Source organism: Nothobranchius furzeri, chromosome 5, assembly GCF_043380555.1.
Source record: "Nothobranchius furzeri strain GRZ-AD chromosome 5, NfurGRZ-RIMD1, whole genome shotgun sequence".
NCBI lineage: Eukaryota > Metazoa > Chordata > Actinopteri > Cyprinodontiformes > Nothobranchiidae > Nothobranchius > Nothobranchius furzeri.
Window position 1 is genome coordinate 41598151 of NC_091745.1, and position 17889 is coordinate 41616039.

Sequence of the window (17889 nt, forward strand, 5' to 3'; positions counted from 1 at the left end):
AAGATTTCTTTAAGCACATTACTTTAATTTTCAAAAATGTCCAAAAGATGGATGATTTTTTTTTGTTGGATGTTCCAAAATAAATACATTCTGATTACAATGTACTCTTCTTTATTGAGTAGCAATTGCACTGTATATAAACTAAAATATTAAGTATCACAAAATCTCTGAAATATAAATGTGAAAGTACCATATTACAACATTTATGCTTCTACAAACTGAACGGTAACAAAAGTACAAACTATTATATATATATATATATATATATATATATATATATATATATATATATATATATATATATATATATAACAGTTTTTTGCTAAGAACAACCAAATACACTGTACTTGTAACCCCACTGTCCATATAACCACCAGTGTCCTGAGCTGGTAAGAATAAGAAAAGGGATAACCTGAACATTTTGGCATTATTGAGTGTTATTTTAAACAAAAGGCTAACATAAATTAAATTCTAAGGAATTCTGTTGGTAGGTTTTGACCTACACTTTAAAGTAAACACTAAATTCCATCACTCTTTGAATAAAGCACAGAAACAAGTCATATCTCACTTGTGTATTTTAGCCCACTTACAATCACAAAGTTTGTACCATAACACGGGCGATGCTGAAATAAAACCAGCCTTGTTGGATTTGGGGAGTATGTGATATAGATAATCTATTCCCTCAGCCCATCGCTAATCATTTGACGGAGCTTTACATACAGATTAGTAATTTCATAAACATCATCTGACATTACCAGTCTGTGCTCAGACATGAGTTCAGTGCACAAGTGAAATACGTCTACATCACAGGGAAAATCCTTGAAATAACACTCCTCTAGACATATTTCCAGCTTTGTTGGACTCACAGGCTGGAGAAAATTTGGAACCCCATAAAGGTTGGGGACAGCATGCATTATTGTTGGACGACCACTAGGAGCTCGAGGATTATTAGTAGATCGTATGCGATGGTCATTCCAAGCATAGACAACCTCATCCAGTTCCACCTGTACAATGACCAAAAAAGAATAGTAAAATTAGAAAATAAAATATTGTTTTATTATTTAGAAATATTTACATATTTCTGTGTTGCAAGAATGTAAGAAATACATTTCTATTACCTGTATTGTTTGTAGGAAGCAAAACTGGATCAGTGATTTGTCCAGAAAGCTGTCAACAAAAAACCCATCAGCTTTCAGCTGGTCAAAATGATCCATCCAAAACTGGGCACATTCACTTCTTAAGGTGCACCACCATCGTTCTATCCTTTGATTTCCAGTGCTCGGGCCGAGGATAGCAGTCAAAACCATTTTCATTTTCAGTGTTGTGCAGAAATCTTTGCATCGCCACCACATGAGTATTTTCTGTGCCATGATCCACTCTGACCTTTTGTGGACATCCATTCCATTCCACCAGAGAATCAATGAAATAGCCAGCAATGATGCAAGGGTCACTGTTGGTTTTATATGCTTCCAACCAGATAATTTTCCTTGAGAAGCCATCTATGCAGCCATTAATACAAATACCATAAGGTTTGAGCTTGTCGTAGCCATCAATGTGCCATACATAATTTGGCCCACGAATGACATAAGAGCGTCGCCTCAAACGGTTGCCCAGTTGGATCCATCATGCGCATCAGAACACGTACTGTTTCCCTGTCGGTGACTATCCCAGCCATCCAGCATTTCTGGTGCATCCACCTGTAGCCATGCTGTCTACCAGATCCTTGTAGTTGTTGCTGAATGAAAGATGCCACTTCAGCTTCATCTGTCTTGTTTCTTCTTCTCCAAAGCCGCAACTTTTGCAAGCGTCTCTCTAATGTGCGAAGGCTTAATTTCACATTGTGGGATTCTTCCAAAAGTTGTAAGATTTCACGATTGGAAAAACCACTTCTGAAATATTGCTCAATGATGTTACTGATATCCATTTCTGTCTATCAAGCCAAACCCACACCCAGATCCTCATAATTATGAGATAGCTAAGTCATAATAATGAGATACTAAGTCATAATAATGAGATACTATCTCATAATAATGAGATAGCTAAGTCATAATTATGAGATACTAAGTCATAATAATGAGATACTATCTCATAATAATGAGATAGCTAAGTCATAATTATGGGATAGTATCTCATAATTATGAGATAGCTAAGTCATAATAATGAGATACTAAGTCATAATTATGAGATGCTATCTCATTATTATGAGATAGTATCTCATTATTAAGAGATAGCTAAGTCATAATTATGAGATAATAATTTTTTTTTTTAATCTGAGTGGCGGGAATGGGCTTCCATAGCCAAGAGATATAAAGTAACAGTTTGATAAATGCAACAAGAATTAAAATTCACATTTTACGTTTTTCAGTTTTTTTATTAAACAAAATATTTTGCAAACCACGACAGAAAGTTTTTTTTATAGCGCTAAGTTCACATTTTCTTTACTAAACTCCCCAACACATATATATGACTATATATATGACATATATATGACTATATATGTGAATATATATATATGTGAATATATATACAAACTTTGCAAAGCAAGAATTTGGTCTAGTTTACTAGGCTACCCCAACACAGCTTTCTGCTGGTGGCAGAAGGACCAGCGCCCTTAGCGAGGACAGCCAGTTCTATTTCGTCTAGTCTTAGCCCTTAAGCGAGCTGCTATTGGAAGGATGATCTCCGCATCAGCCAATCATGAAGAGCTTAAATGTACGCCCACCAATAGTGGGCCCCCTCGTGGTATATAACCGCAGTGACCCCACTGCTCGCCTCCTTTTTCTCTTCATGCCAAGCTGAGAGCTTCTTAAAGAGCAAATTTATCCAGAAAGAGCAAGATTATCCGAGAAGACTTACCAGCCATGTCCAGCGACGCCAGACCCTGCCCGACCTGCCAGTCGGGCTCCATTTCCAGCGGAGACCTGCACGCTAAGTGTGAGGTCTGTCTCGGGGCTCACCACGCTGGCCTGGCCTTGACCCCGCAGGCCTCGTGCCCGTTCTGTGCCGCTCTGCCCGTGGCAGAGAAGATTCGCCGGGTCGAGTACTTCACTCCCGCCGCCGACGAAGAATTTCCGGTGGCTGACTCGTACCCGCTGGACAAGGCGTTGGATTTCTTCGACGCCGGTCAGGAGCCGGCTGGCTTCAACCGGCTGGATGACGTCACCGACAGCGAGAACTACGACGAGGCGGCATCCCTCCTAGACATAACGGAGGTCGATGAGCTCCGCCCAGCGGGTCCTTCTGCCCCAGTGGCTTCTCGCTCCTCCCTGCCAGCAGTAAGAGCACTGCTCCAGGAGCTGCCCGCCATCATTTCTGCGGCAGCAGCCCACAAGGGGCTAGCTGTGCCAGAACCAGCCCCGCCTGAAGCGGATGATTTGGCGGGAATCTTCGGGGCAACTCAGACACGCTGTCTAGACCCTATTTGGCCGCGCTTCCCTGCTGCTATGAGCTGCTGGTCTGCCGCCTTCTCCGAGCCTGCCAAGCTCAAGGCACCAGTCTCCACCTTTGCGCCCATCACCAAAGTCGAGGGGTTTTCCGACCAAGGCTGGCCGTCCGTTCCTCCGCTAGAGCCGGACTTGGCCTCGCTGTTTGGCGCCAAGAACCACCTCGCTGGCCCGCGAGCTGTTCCCGCTTCAAAACATGACCAGCTGCTGACGCGGCTCACCGACCGCGCACATCAGTGTGCCTTTCAGACCGGCGCTGCAGGGAATAACATCGCCCTCCTTGCCTTCGGCGTCTCGAGGATGATGGAGGAGCTGGAAGCCCCCGAGGAGTCGAAGGCCGTCATTACTAAGACTGCTGATGCTATCCTCAATTTGTGTGCTGCTGTGCTCACCGGTTCTGCTCGCATCGCTGCCTGGCAGACCCTCATCCAGCGAGCGATCTGGCTCAAGGCCCTGCCCTCCATTCCGGAGCATCTGCAAAGGGAGATGCTGGACGGCCCCATCACCACCGATGTTCTGTTTGGTCCCCATCTTAGGGGCGTCATTGAGAGGGCTCAGAAGACGGCCGAACTATCGGCTACGGTACGAGACCTGGTTCACCCTCGGTCAGCCTCGCACTCCGGCCGGTCTGCCAGAGGATGGGACGAACGGCGCGGAAGCTTCAAACGCCCAGCTGCACCGTCCGCTCCACGGAGCCGGCCTCCCGCTTCGGCTCCACATCAGCGGGACCAGCGAGATGGCGGGCAACGGTTCCGGCGGGGCCAGCAGACGCCGTCTTGGCAGTCCCAGGTGCACGAGCCTCGCCGAAAGCAGCCACGGAAGTGACTCTTTGGGGGGAATGTGTGTGTACATGATTGTAATGTTGATGTTGGTTTTGAAATAAAACCCAAAACATGTCACTCAAAGAGCACAATCCTACAGTCCTCCGCAGAATCTCCTGCCGAGTTCTCACACATGTTCCCCACACCAAGCACTGCTGCACGCACACATGTTCCTGCAGGCAGTCATAATATACGGCCAACCGTAAGGGTGCGCTCCATTGGCGCACCGGCCCCAGCATCCGGCCGGGCCCAACTCTCACCACATCGTCGGGTGGGGCGAGATGTCAGGTCGCTGTCTCGACCACGCGCGGCGGCACAGTGCGCGGCTTCGTCCGCTGGCACTTTGTCGCCCCCGTGCACAGGCTCGGCTCCCACTCGTCCTTCACTTTCGGACTCCACGCTCTGCGGTGCGGACCAGCCTGTTCCAGCTGTTTCGCACCCGCCCTTTCGAGCGCAGCCCTCCATGGGTCGCCCCCAGTTCTCTGGTACGGGCGACGGCGGTAAGGGCGCATGCACAACCCTCAGTCGTTGCTCACGTGACCGCGCACACGCGTCCTCTGTCGGAACGCGCGCACGAGTGGCGCCGCCTTTGTATCATGAGCAAATGGATTTCGGACACCATTCATTGCGGTCACACACTTCATTTTCAGGTCACTCCACCTCCCTTCAACGGGATCGTGGAGACGACGTTCACATCGCAAGTACAGTCTCAGGCTCTAGAGCTGGAGTTGCGGGAACTTCTGTCCAAGGACGCTATTTCACGAGTCCCTCGCGGACAAGAGCTCTCGGGCTTCTACTCCCGCTACTTCATAGTACCGAAGAAGTCGGGAGGAATGAGACCGATTCTCGACCTGTCCCTGTTCAACTGCTCCATAGCAGTAATGCATTTCCGCATGTTAACGATGAGACAAGTCCTGGAATATGTGCGCCCCGGGGATTGGTTCACGTCAATCGACCTGAAAGACGCATACTTCCACATACCAGTAATTCCGAATCACCGGAAGTTTCTGCGTTTTTCGTTCAAGGGAGTTCAATATCAGTTCAATCGCCTCCCTTTCGGCTACTCGCTAGCCCCGCGCACCTTCTCCAAATGTCTGGAGACCGCGCTGCAGCCACTGCGCACGGAGGGAATGAGGGTTTTATTTTACTTGGACGATCTTCTCCTGTGCGCTCGGTCCAAGGACGAGGCGTCACAGCAAACCAGGAGGTTGACAGAGCATCTGTCGACCCTGGGGTTTTCTATAAACTGGGAAAAGAGCTCCGTTCTTCCATCCCAGTCGATTGTGTATCTCGGGGTGGAGTTGGACGCCTCCCTGATGAGAGCACGTTTGTCGCCTGCAAGAGCGGCAGATCTCTCCACGGTGATCTCCCGTGTACAACCCCGCAAGATCGTGAGAGCCCTGTTAGTCATGAAACTCCTGGGCATGATGTCCGCAGCCCACGCTGTGGTACCGCTAGGCTTGCTGCACACGAGGCGCTTGCAACGTTGGTTCACCCGCCTCCGGGTGCACCCGATACGTCAGAAGAGACGTATGTTGAGGATTCCCCCTTCAGTGGGCGGGGACCTCGCTCACTGGGGGAACCCCTGCATCCTCTCACGCGGGGTTCCCATCGGACGTCCTGCGTCACACGTATCTGTGTTTACGGATGCGTCACTGTCGGGGTGGGGGGGCACGTGCTTGTCCCATACGGTGGCGGATCGTTGGCCCTCCCACACGCACGAGCACATAAATGTGTTGGAGCTTATGACAGTGAGGAATGTGATCAGACACTTTGCTGCCCTTCTCGAGGGCCGTCATGTCGAAGTTCACACAGACAACCAGGTGGCGGCAGCCTACATAAATCGCCAAGGGGGAGTTCGATCCCTCCCTCTGTTGCGTGTCGCCACAGATTTACTGTGTTGGACACATGTCCACCTGCTGTCCATCAGGGCCATCTACATTCCGGGGGTCCTGAATGTAGCGGCAGACCTCCTGTCGAGAGGGGGACCCCGCGACTCCGACTGGCGTCTGCATCCCGCACTGATATCACAGATCTGGATCAGGTTCGGGGAACCGTCTGTGGATCTGTTTGCGGCTCGCGAAAACGCTCAGTGTCGCCTGTGGTTTTCCCTGAGTCCCCGGGACGGACCTCCGCTCGGGGCGGACGCCTTCTCACACCAGCCCTGGCCTCGAGCGCTCCTTTATGCGTTTCCACCAGTCCCTCTGATTCCCCGTCTCTTAGACCGAATTCGGTCGGAACGGCTCTCGGTGATTCTGGTGGCTCCCAGGCGCTTGTCCGCGTCATGGTTTCCGGACCTGCAACCGCTAGTGTCCGGCTCCCCGTGGAGGCTCCCGTGGAGGGCGGACGCCCTTCTCCAGGCGGATGGGATAATCAAACATCCTCCGGAAATAGGCCAACGGCTGTGGGTCTGGCCGCTGAGCGGTCACGCTTAGAGGCTTCTGGGCTGCCGCATGATGTGGTCGCCACGATTCAGAGTGCGCGGGCGCGCTCTACCATTGCGTCTTACGCTGCTAAATGGGCAGCTTTCCAGAAATGGTGCACAGAGCGGAATGTTCAAGCGCTCTCCTGCCAGCTGGCGGATGTCCTGTCGTTTCTGCAGATACTGATGGACAGGGGCCTCGCCTTCAGCACTATTAAAACATATGCTGCAGCCATCTCATCCTGTCATCAAGGGTTTGGAGATAGATCTGTTTTCAATCATCCCCTCACAAAACGTTTTCTAAAAGGTGTCAGGAGGAACAGACCTGTGTCCCGCCCGCTTTTTCCCCAGTGGGATCTAACGGTGGTTCTGCACGGCTTATCCAAAGCCCCATTTGAACCCTTGGACCAGGTCTCACTCAAGTTCCTGTCACTTAAAACTGCATTGCTGCTAGCGCTAGCATCAGTTAAGAGAGTGAGTGACCTGACCGCCCTTTCAGTGGCTCCCGCATGCCTCAGGATCCGGGAAGATGGCGGGTCTGCTGTTTTATGCCCCAATCCAGCCTTTGTGCCCAAAAGCATTAATGCTTCCTTCAAGTCCAGGTCAGTTTCATTGGCTGGACTTTTTCCTCCTCCCCATAATTCTGAGGAGGAGGCGGCTTCTCACCTTCTCTGCCCGGTGCGCGCACTTGTACGGTATGTGTCACGCACTTCAGGGATTCGTCGTTCACAAAACCTGTTTGTGCACTACAGGGAGTCTTCCCTTGGTCAGGCGCTGACGGCCCAGCGTCTTTCACACTGGCTGTGTGACGCCATTTCCCTCGCTTACACGTCATCGGGGCAGGTTTCCCCTGAGGCACTCAGGGCTCACTCAGCCAGGGGGATTTCCTCTTCGATGGCGCTCCACAGTGGTGTGTCGATGGAAGACATTTGTCAGGCTGCTTCATGGGCTTCACCCTGTTCCTTTACTCGTTATTATTTACGGGATGTGTCTTCAGGATCCATCACTAGTTCAGTGCTTGGACCCCAGCAGGCTGAATGAATACTTATGACGCCTCATTGGCCTTGCTGAGATGGATTTCATCCTCTCGTGGATGATGTTTTTTTTTTTTTTTTTTTTTTAGTGGGGGCCCTTCTTTTATTGTGGCTGCCTCAGTCTTTAAGCCTGGTCTGAGGCTGAACCTCCCTCACTAAAGGAGATTGATTGGGTGTGTCCATTGGTTGTGTTAACCAGTGTGGCGTAAACCCATCCAGCTGCGCTTTATTCCAATAGCAGCTCGCTTAAGGGCTAAGACTAGACGAAATAGAACGTTGGTTACGTATTGTAACCCCAGATTCTATGAGTCTAGTCGCAGCCCTTAAGCCACTTGGCCCCACTGGTTATGATGGAATAAGAGCCATTGGAGGCGAGCAGTGGGGTCACTGCGGTTATATACCACGAGGGGGCCCACTATTGGTGGGCGTACATTTAAGCTCTTCATGATTGGCTGATGCGGAGATCATCCTTCCAATAGCAGCTCGCTTAAGGGCTGTGACTAGACTCATAGAATCTGGGGTTACAATACGTAACCAACGTTTGCTGTTAAATGAAATAGCCAATCGTAGTAGAGCCTCTCTAGCCAATCAGAGACGAGAAAGGCGGGATCTTCCTTGGACATACTAGAATTCCAAATGACGTGTCGAGCAGGAGTGAGGCTGCCCTCTTCTGTTATGATGCAGCCATTGTAGTTTCGTTTCGTGTCCAAAGATGTTCAGAGGTGAAGGAACGAAGCATTGCTGTTGGGGGTTGAGCAACTCGGACTCTAGGTACCGGGATCGGATGTCGGAGGGGACATTTTTCATCCCCTTTCCAAAGCCGGGTAGGGTCCGCGACAACATGACACAGTTGGAAAGGGAACGTGCCAAGCAAAAGACAGAAAAAGCTAAGCGGTGGCAATATTTATGTGGAAGGGCGGATTTTCACAGCGTGGACCAGATCAAGGGGAGCACGTATATTTGTTCATTACATTTCGCCGGTGGGAGAGGTCCTACGTCTGAGAATGACGAGCCGCTCCTACCAACGTTCTCAAATGTGCCCAGGAGGAAGCAGCGGGGCAAGCGGAGAGGTCCAGCCAAAACATGTGGACGAAAAAGGCTTTTGACTAGAGATGGTGGTATGTAACGAGCAGTCACACAAATATTTACCAGATTCAAAGTAATGGTAAAAGGAAAGCGAATTTGAGCACCCTGTTTGAACAAAGAAGTGTGTCAAAACAACCTCCTGCCTTTTATATTTGCTCACATGTGAGATGCATTTAAATCCTGTGTGTTGTCTTAGCACCCAGCAGCAGTTGCGTCGCAGAATAGTGACGTCAGGTATGTTGTTTTTAGAAGGATTTGTGTTGTATTAAAGAGCAAGTAACGTCTAAATTAACTTTTTTTTTTTTGCTGATGAACTGTATAAATGAGTGTCTAATAGTGTTTTAAATGTGTGCATTCTTTATTTTAGCATTTTGGTGCATTTTCTTTAAAAATTAAAAATTCTGTCTAAAAACCACAGTAATGCGCCACCTTCAGCTGAAAACATAGAATTTGAGTCATTTTGAATAAATTTTAGCCAATGGCTAAAGAGTAAAGTACTACGTAAACCAGTAGAGTACTACGTAGCAGCTCCGTGCCAAAGTTATAAAAGCAACGAGTGTGGCGTTTAAAGCGTGCCACAACCCGTGCACGCGCATTGGGTCCACAGCGCGCATGTGAACGGGACTCGCGAGCGCAAATATACATGGCAGCGCGCGTGTGAACGGGACTCGCGAGCGGAAATATACATGGCGAGAGGTCATTTGTGCACTGAGAGGGAGCAAACTGTGTCTGTGAGCGCACAAGGATGTGCACAAGTGACAAACCTGCGTGCGCGCGTTGTCAACGAGCACACGGCAGAGGAAAACGTGCGCGCGCGGCAGCCTCTCTGCGCGCTCGGTTTCTGACTCCTGCTCGCTCGGCTGTAAGGGCTTTTGGCACTCTGGAGGCGTGGCCTGTGGCAGATCTTCTCTGTCCTCTGATTGGTTAGTTTACCCCGCACTTTACCCTCTATCTATATAAAAAAGTCTACTATTCAGTAGTTGCTGGCATAGCTCAGCTGGGAGAGCGGGTGACTCTCGCCCCGGAGGATCCAGGTTGGAGTCCGGGCAAGGAAGATGCAGTAGATGTCATGTTAATTTTTCTTAATTTCAGGTATTTTACAGTTGTGACCGTTCAACTGTCATTAAACGTCCAAATGTTTGCTGGGCAGTGTTTTAAAAAGTGCACATAAGCTAGATGGTTTTAACCATATAAAATTACATTTTTTGTGATACTGGAAAAATACATACTGAAATAAAACTACTGATTGAAAACTTTATGACTGTGGTTGTACAATATATGACTCACTAATACACTGCAAACTCCCTTAGAATGGGGCTTCCAGAGGGATAATATGGCGGACGTAGCAGGCAGCGAGGCATCAGCTCCTGGTCCAGTTCCTAAACTATCTCGACTAAAACCAGAGGTGTATAGGACGACAGATGGCAAGGTGATTGTGGAGGATGAACTTCTTAATTTCCTTGCTGTTAAAATTAAAACCTTGAGCCAGGATGAAATTGTGTTGTTGGCCACGAACACATTTGAATCTGAGGGGATTGAAGCTTCAAAAAAAGTTCTGTTTGAGCTCTGCCCGAGTACTTCACAGCGGTGCGTCGGATATAAAGGGCAGCACAAAGACGCCAATAATATCAAGCTCTGCCTTAAAGTGCTGAATGAGTGTGGGGAAAATATCCCTAGATTTGTATCCCATCACTTGGAGGATTTACCACCTGTTACATTCTCCAGCCTGGATGTATGCTGTTTGCTGCGGCGAATGGAGCAATTGTGTACGGAGGTTAGTGCTTTGAAACACGTAGCCAAACTTCAGGCAGATGTCTGTGAGCAAGTTCGGGCTGAAGCTGGAGAAATTAACCAGCGAGTGGCCGCACTGGAGCGTCAGTCAGGCGACCTGGCTGGTTCTGCTATTCTAAAAGGGCAGGGACCAAGGACGGGTCCTTTTCTGCATCCGAGTAATAACTCAGAGGAGCGGCTGGAGAGTAATGGCGGCCTGGCCGAGAGGCAGGGAGTTGGCGTTTTGGCTGACCAGAGGATCGGGATGGGCCCTGTGGAGGCATGCGCCTCTGTGACTTCACGGAGTGGTGAAGATCGGACTTTGTTAGCGGCCTCTGGTTCTGCGTTTACAATGAATATGGTGGAACCGGAGCCTCTCACACGCTCCCCACAGTGGAGTACAGTCGTGAAGAAGGGCAGGCCTCGTCAGAAGCCGGAGAAGGTTGCTGCAGGGATGCATGTTCCTTCCGCGACTAGACATAACAAGAGGCGTGGAGCCGGATCTATTATTGGCACTGGAACTGTGAGTACTATAAAAACTGTAAAGACAAAAGTAGTGACTGTGTTCGCCACTAAATTTGCCCCAGAAGTTGATGCAGAAATGCTTTCATTGTATCTTAAAGAGAAACTTAACAGAGACGTCACCTGTCTGAAAATTGTTAATTTACGGAGCAGATTTGGCTCCTTTAAGGTTACGGCTGAGTGTGATGACATTGGTGAAATGTATAACCCTGAGCTTTGGCCTGAAGGGGCTCTGGTCAGACGGTATTATGAACCACGGAACCCCCGCTCTCTCCGCTCTGCTAATGTGTCTCCAGCAGGGGATGTTCCCCCTGGCCCAAGCACCTCAGCATAAGCATGTCTCTTCGGGTGCTGTCCTATAATTGTCGTGGCCTGCGTCTGGGCCATGATGCAGGGGATAGAGCTCGACGTATTGTTGTGGACAGCTTGCTTGAAGAATGTGAAATATTGTGTTTGCAAGAGACTTTTTTACCTAAACAAGATCTGGACAAACTTAACTGCCTTAACTCTAAATTTTTCGGAGTGGGGGAATCAACTACTGATCTCAGCACAGCTATAGTCAGGGGTAGAATATCAGGAGGAGTGGCTGTGCTTTGGAACAAAAGAATTGATGCTGTAATTAAGCCACTTAGACTGGATGTAGATTGGTGTATTGGCATACAATATATCCAGAATAACATTAGTTTTGTTATCCTTAATATTTATACTCCATACGAAATTGCTGGAAATGAAGGGGAATATATTAGTAGGTTGGCTTTTATTAATGCATTTATTCAAAGTCACAGTACTTATAGTATATATGTTGTGGGCGACTTTAATGCTGATCTTTCAGATAAAAAATCTCAGTTTGCTAAACACTTAATACAGTTGTGTGAAGACAATGATCTTGTTCTATCTAGCAAAGTGCTGTTGCCAAAAGACAGTTACACATATATTAGTGAGAGTTGGCATACTACATCATGGCTGGATCATTGTATTAGTACAGCTGATGGTCATGCAGCTTTGGATAGCATGTCTATAAAATATGGGGTAACTGTGTCAGACCATATACCTCTTGCTTTCTCTATAAATGTGGAACAACTGCCTAGTACAATGGGAGTTAATTATGTCAATAATTATGATAATATAAAATTAGAATGGGCAGCATTAAGTGACAAAGACATATCGGGTTATAGTTATAATACAGATCAATACCTGAACAATATCTCTGTGGCTAAAGAGGCTATCCTGTGTGAAGATGTCAACTGTAAGATTCTTAAACACAAAAGCGATCTATGCTCTATGTATGAGGATATAGTGGACGCTTTGTATGAAAGTGGTAGACCTTTTCATGTCAAAGGTAAGAATAAGCAGAAACCTCATATCAGGCCTGGCTGGAAAGAACATGTTGCCATGTATCAGGATGAAGCACGGGCAGCTTTTAAATGTTGGGATATGGTTGGGAGACCTAGGCAGGGTATGGAATTTGAACAGAAAAAACGTGCAAATGCCAGATATAAGTATGCTGTTCGTTTTATATCAAAAAATGAGCAGATCATGAGGGCAGATTCAATGGCCAGGAAATGTATGAGTCATGATGTCAAAGGTTTTTGGAAAGATGTGAAAACAGTTAATAATTGCAAATCATCTCTACCAGGTGCTGTTGAAGGTGTTTCTGGGGAAGATAATATTGCAGCATTATGGAGACATCATTATTATGCATTGTTTAATTGTTTAAAAAGTGATCAGCATGAGGATGGCTCTGTAATTAATGATGAATCTATATGTGTAACGACCCATGAGGTGCATGATGCTATTCACAAACTAGCTGATAATAAGGCTTCTGGTCTGGATCACATTAGTGCAGAACATTTGAAATATGCTAGCCAAAGACTAGCTCCCCTTTTAGCTCTATGTTTTACAGGGTTCATGATTCATGGCATACTACCAGACTCAATGATGGCAATTCTGCTTGTTCCAGTCATTAAGAACAAATCTGGGAAGGTGACCAGTATGGATAATTATAGGCCGATTGCACTAGCCAGTGTTTTATCTAAAGTTCTTGAAAGAATCATATTTGATAGAGTCACTGTGTACCTCAGTTCCTTGGATAATCAGTTTGGCTTTAAGCCAAAACATGGTACTGACATGTGTATATACGCACTTAAAGAAATGGTCAATTGGTACAGAAATAGAAATTCTTCTGTCGTTATGTGTTTTATTGATGCTTCTAAGGCTTTTGATCGTGTAAACCACAGAAAACTTTTTATTAAGTTAAAGCTACGGGGGGTCCCTGGGTTTATTGTGCGAATCCTGTCTTACTGGTATGCTCATCAGAAGATACAGGTTAAATGGGGTGCCAGCATCTCTGCACCATTTGGCGTTAGTAATGGTGTTAGGCAGGGTGGAATTCTGTCTCCTATCTTATTTAATCTGTACGTTGACGATCTGTCTGTGCAGCTCAGAGCCTGTAACACAGGATGTTTGATGGGTACAACTTTGATCAACCATCTGATGTATGCTGATGATCTGGTGGTCTTTAGTCCAAGTAGTGCTGGTTTACAGCAGCTCCTGAATATCTGCTCTGAATATGGTGTGCAGTACGATATTCAGTGTAATGCTGTTAAAAGTGCTATCTTGATATGTAGAACCAAGCAGGATAAAAAGCTAAACTTTCCTGTGTTCAAACTGTCTAATAGTGATCTTAATGTGTGTGAGAAGGTGAAATACCTTGGCCACTTTATAACTGATCAAATGCGTGATGATGCTGACATCCACAGACAGTGCTGTAAGCTGTATGCACAAGCTAACACTATAGCTCGTAAGTTTGGTTTTTGTTCACCTCCAGTTAAGGTGGCTTTATTTAAAGCATATTGTACTCCGCTTTACACAGCCCATCTGTGGTCATCCTACAATCAAAGCAGCATGAACAAGCTGCAAGTTGCATACAACGATGCCTTAAGGATCATACTTAAAATACCCAGAGGGGGCAGTGCCAGTCAGATGTTTGTAACAGCAGGTGTTTGTACTTTTAAAGCTCTTTTAAGAAAACTCATATTCACTTTTATAGGCCGACTGGATAGCTCTGCCAACAGTATAATTTTAGTAATCACTGATCCTACTGTGAGCAGTTGTCGCTATTTCTCCAGTATAAGGAAATACTGGTTGAAGTGTTTGTGTGGTTAACCTTGTGTGGAACAGTTTATAGTAAAGCTTTTAATTACATTTAGATTTTTATTCAATTTTATGCTGTTATCTTTTTATTCTATTTATCTATTTTGTTTCATTGATCTGTTGTTTTATATGTATTTTATCTGGACCTAAGAGTCTGTCAATAAAGATTATCTATATTTCCGCTCGCGAGTCCCGTTCACACGCGCGCTGCCATGTATATTTGCGCTCGCGAGTCCCGTTCACACGCGCGCTGTGGACCCAATGCGCGTGCACGGGTTGTGGCACGCTTTAAACGCCATAGACCCACCGTGGCTCTTCCGCGATTTAGATGCAGCCCACCGACTCTGCTCCCCCACCACGGTGGGCTCCAGTCTGAGGTGAGTAAGCTAAATAAACGTTTTAACATCTTCTAAAGACAATTCCCTACCTAAATGCAAAGTTTGAGAGACGTGGTTCACTTCCTTTAGCTAGTCAGTCGGCAATTCTGCAACAGTGGCTCTAACTGACGCAGCACTTGACAGACAGCATTACAGCGTGAAATCCAGCTTGTGAACAGGTTCTGTGAGGAATTCTGTTCAGGAGGTCGCATTTCAGGCTCTCCACATCATATGTGACTGACTTTTACGTTATAATGATCACACACTTATAAAGCGCCTATATAGGACAGTTTCTTTTGTATATTATCTGACTTTATAAACTCCCAACAACAATGTGCTTATATATTTTTTCAGGCTAAATCTACCCAAGACACTGGCTGTCAGACTGATTTAGCAGCAAGAATGCACTTGTCCAGGCTGATGTGAAACCTTCCCTGTAGCAAAGGTGAATTATTTTTAATAATCTTCTATGTAAACATTTTATTATTACCTTCTAGTTTTAATTTGTTTTACAGATTATTGTTACACGTGATTTTATGCTCTTTTAAACATTTATAAATGTGCTGCTTCTTTGTTTTTACATAGCCAGCCAGAATGGAGTTCACAGCCGCAGTGTGTCTGGTGACCCACGGGGACCATGATGAAAATTCATCTTCCAGAAGGTCCCAGAGCAGCGGCCACACCCCCTGAAAAGACCAAGGTGTGAGGTGTCTGCTGTTGATTCCAGCTTCCACCTTAGTGACAGTGCAAGCTCAGTGAACTGTTCAAGGTAAAAAAAAATTAAAACATTTCAGAATTTTTAAGATATTAACAATTAAATAAGTATGTGATTACATCATGACGGAGGCTACTGATTCTGCCCTCGTGACACTTGGTGGTGACGTGTGAGCTGATTCACCTGGAAAACAACTTTTACATTAAATATTTTGTTTTTGCTATCAAAAGTAAATTAACTAATAACCTGCATTATGGCAGGACACTCAGCAAATTATGGACTACACCATGAGGCAGGCACACGTTAATAACTCTATAAGAGCACATAAGGTGAGCAACACCACATATTGTACACTGTCCTGAATTTGTTTTCTTTCTGCATCTCATTAGCCTGGCTGATCACCTGATAACTCCTGTCATCTGGTTATGACAGCATGAGGATGTCCTCACACACCTGTAACCTATCAGCTCATCTGGCAGAATAGAGAGAGAAGAGACAACACCACATCTCCTGTTCCTGGAAAGCCTTCAGCCATCCTTCGATGACTGAGAACCTCCATCAGCTCTGTCTCCTGTCTGCCTACAATTATTATAATAAATATTGTGTTTGACAAGTTTTTTTGTGCTGCCAAATATCTCATATAGATTCCAGTTTTGATATTTTAATGGATATTTATAAATTACATTAATTGAATTATCACAATGCATGTTTAACTTGCTCTATTGTGATGAATTAAACTAGCACCTCACTGTTAAAAGCTCGTTTTAATTTCAAGCATGTTTAAGTATTTATGGACATGAACAAAAATGGGAAATATATAAATTTAGATTTATTTAATTAATATAACAAATAAGGGGGAAAGAGTCATTGAAAGGCACATTCTTCTGGAAGCTCCTGATCCTGACGACACCAGCAGAGGAGACCACCTGCAGACACCAGAGACCAGCTGCAGACACCAGAGGACCTAGAACCAAGAGAGCAGCTGTTATCAGTAAATAAATAAACCAGGGCAGTTTTAGTGAGCTGAACACATTACAGAATAATTTTCTCATGGGGCATTTTCATAACTTTATGCAGCAGACTGTAACTTGAGCCCAGAGCTACCGGAGAGCTGCTATCCAGCATGTTTCAGTGGATTTTCCTGCTTTAACAGGTTAGATTAACTGTTAAGCAGCTCGGCTATTTGTTGCTGATTAAAACCTGGTGTGCTGAAGCAGATAAATCTCTAAAACATGCTGAATACTAGCTCTAGAGCCGTGGAGACAAACCCTGCAGCTAATCCAATGCTATGGCTAACGGCTACTTACGTTCAGAGGTGGTTCTGTTGGGTCGGTTCTGGGAGTTACAGGCAACTCACAAGCTCACAACAATAAGGCTCAGGTCCGCTTGTCTCCTCCAAATAGACTTGGTCCCTTTCTTCTCGAGTGTCTGGGTAAGGAGGGGGAGAAACATCCTCCACTTCTAATAACTGCATAGAGTGAAGGGAGCTAGCATCGTCTAGTTAGCCGTCGTCTTCGTCACTGCCACGGCTCCACCCTCTCGGTCCTCCAGGCAACGCCTACTAATGTTGCATTTTTTAAAATTGATACGTGGGTGGAGAAGGACTCCGAGGCTCAATTGACCCGCTCTTTAAATCTTGTAGTTTATTAATAGTTCAACAAGAGGATAACATTAACAGTTGTTTACTGATCTTGTCGTAATAATAAAGGAGTAACAATTTTAGAAAAGTATTTTCAAAAGAGCTACACTTCTGTTTTGTCTTGTTTTGTGGTGTACACTAGAGCTGCATAAATAGATACTTTTTAAACTGATTACTCTTAAGAATAATCTACTTTTTAATCAAGTGCAGGGACAAAGGCCCCTTATGAAGAACAAGACAAATGGAAACAGCGTTCCCTCGCCCAGACGCGGGTCACCCGGCTGGGCACAGCCTTAATGGAGACATGGGTCCCCCTTTCCATGAGCTCACCACACTTGGGAGGGGCCAAAGGGGTCGGGTTCATTGTGTGTTGGGTGGTAGCTGAAGGCAGGGACATTGGCGGTCTGATCCTCGACTACAAATACTAGCTCTTGGTACGTGGAATGCCACCTCTCTGGTGGGGAAAGAGCCGGAGTTGATGGTTGAGGTTGAGAGGTTCCGGCTAGATATAGATGGGCCCACCTCATCTTATGGCTTCTTGCTCCAGAACCAGTTTCCTAGAAAGGGGTTGGACTTTCTACCGCTCTGGAGTTGCTCCTGTTGAGAGGCGCCGAGCAGGGGTGGGCATACGTGCTTTCCCCCATCTTGGTGCCTGTACGTTGGGGTTTTCCCCAGTGAACAAGAGGGTAGCCTCCTTCCCCTTTGTGGGGGGATGGGGCCTGACTGTGTTTTGTGCTTTTGCACCAAACTACAGCTCAGACTACTCACCCTTTTTGGAGTCCTTGAATGGTGTGCTGGAGAGCGCTCCTTCCAGTGACTCCCTCGTTCTGCTGGGGGACTTTAATGCTCATTTAACGACAGTGAGACCTGGAGAGGTGTGGTTGGGAGGAATGACACCCCCCCCGAG

The 17889-nt window shown here is 46.4% G+C and overlaps 1 long non-coding RNA gene across 1 annotated transcript; it reads left to right on the forward strand.

The window, feature by feature from the left end:
* The first annotated feature begins 14514 nt into the window (after positions 1 to 14514).
* Positions 14515 to 15959, forward strand: LOC129155785 (uncharacterized). Its single transcript, XR_011520744.1, has 4 exons — positions 14515 to 14628; positions 14983 to 15073; positions 15214 to 15397; positions 15733 to 15959. It is a non-coding gene; the product is annotated as an uncharacterized lncRNA (long non-coding RNA).
* Positions 15960 to 17889: the final 1930 nt, after the last annotated feature.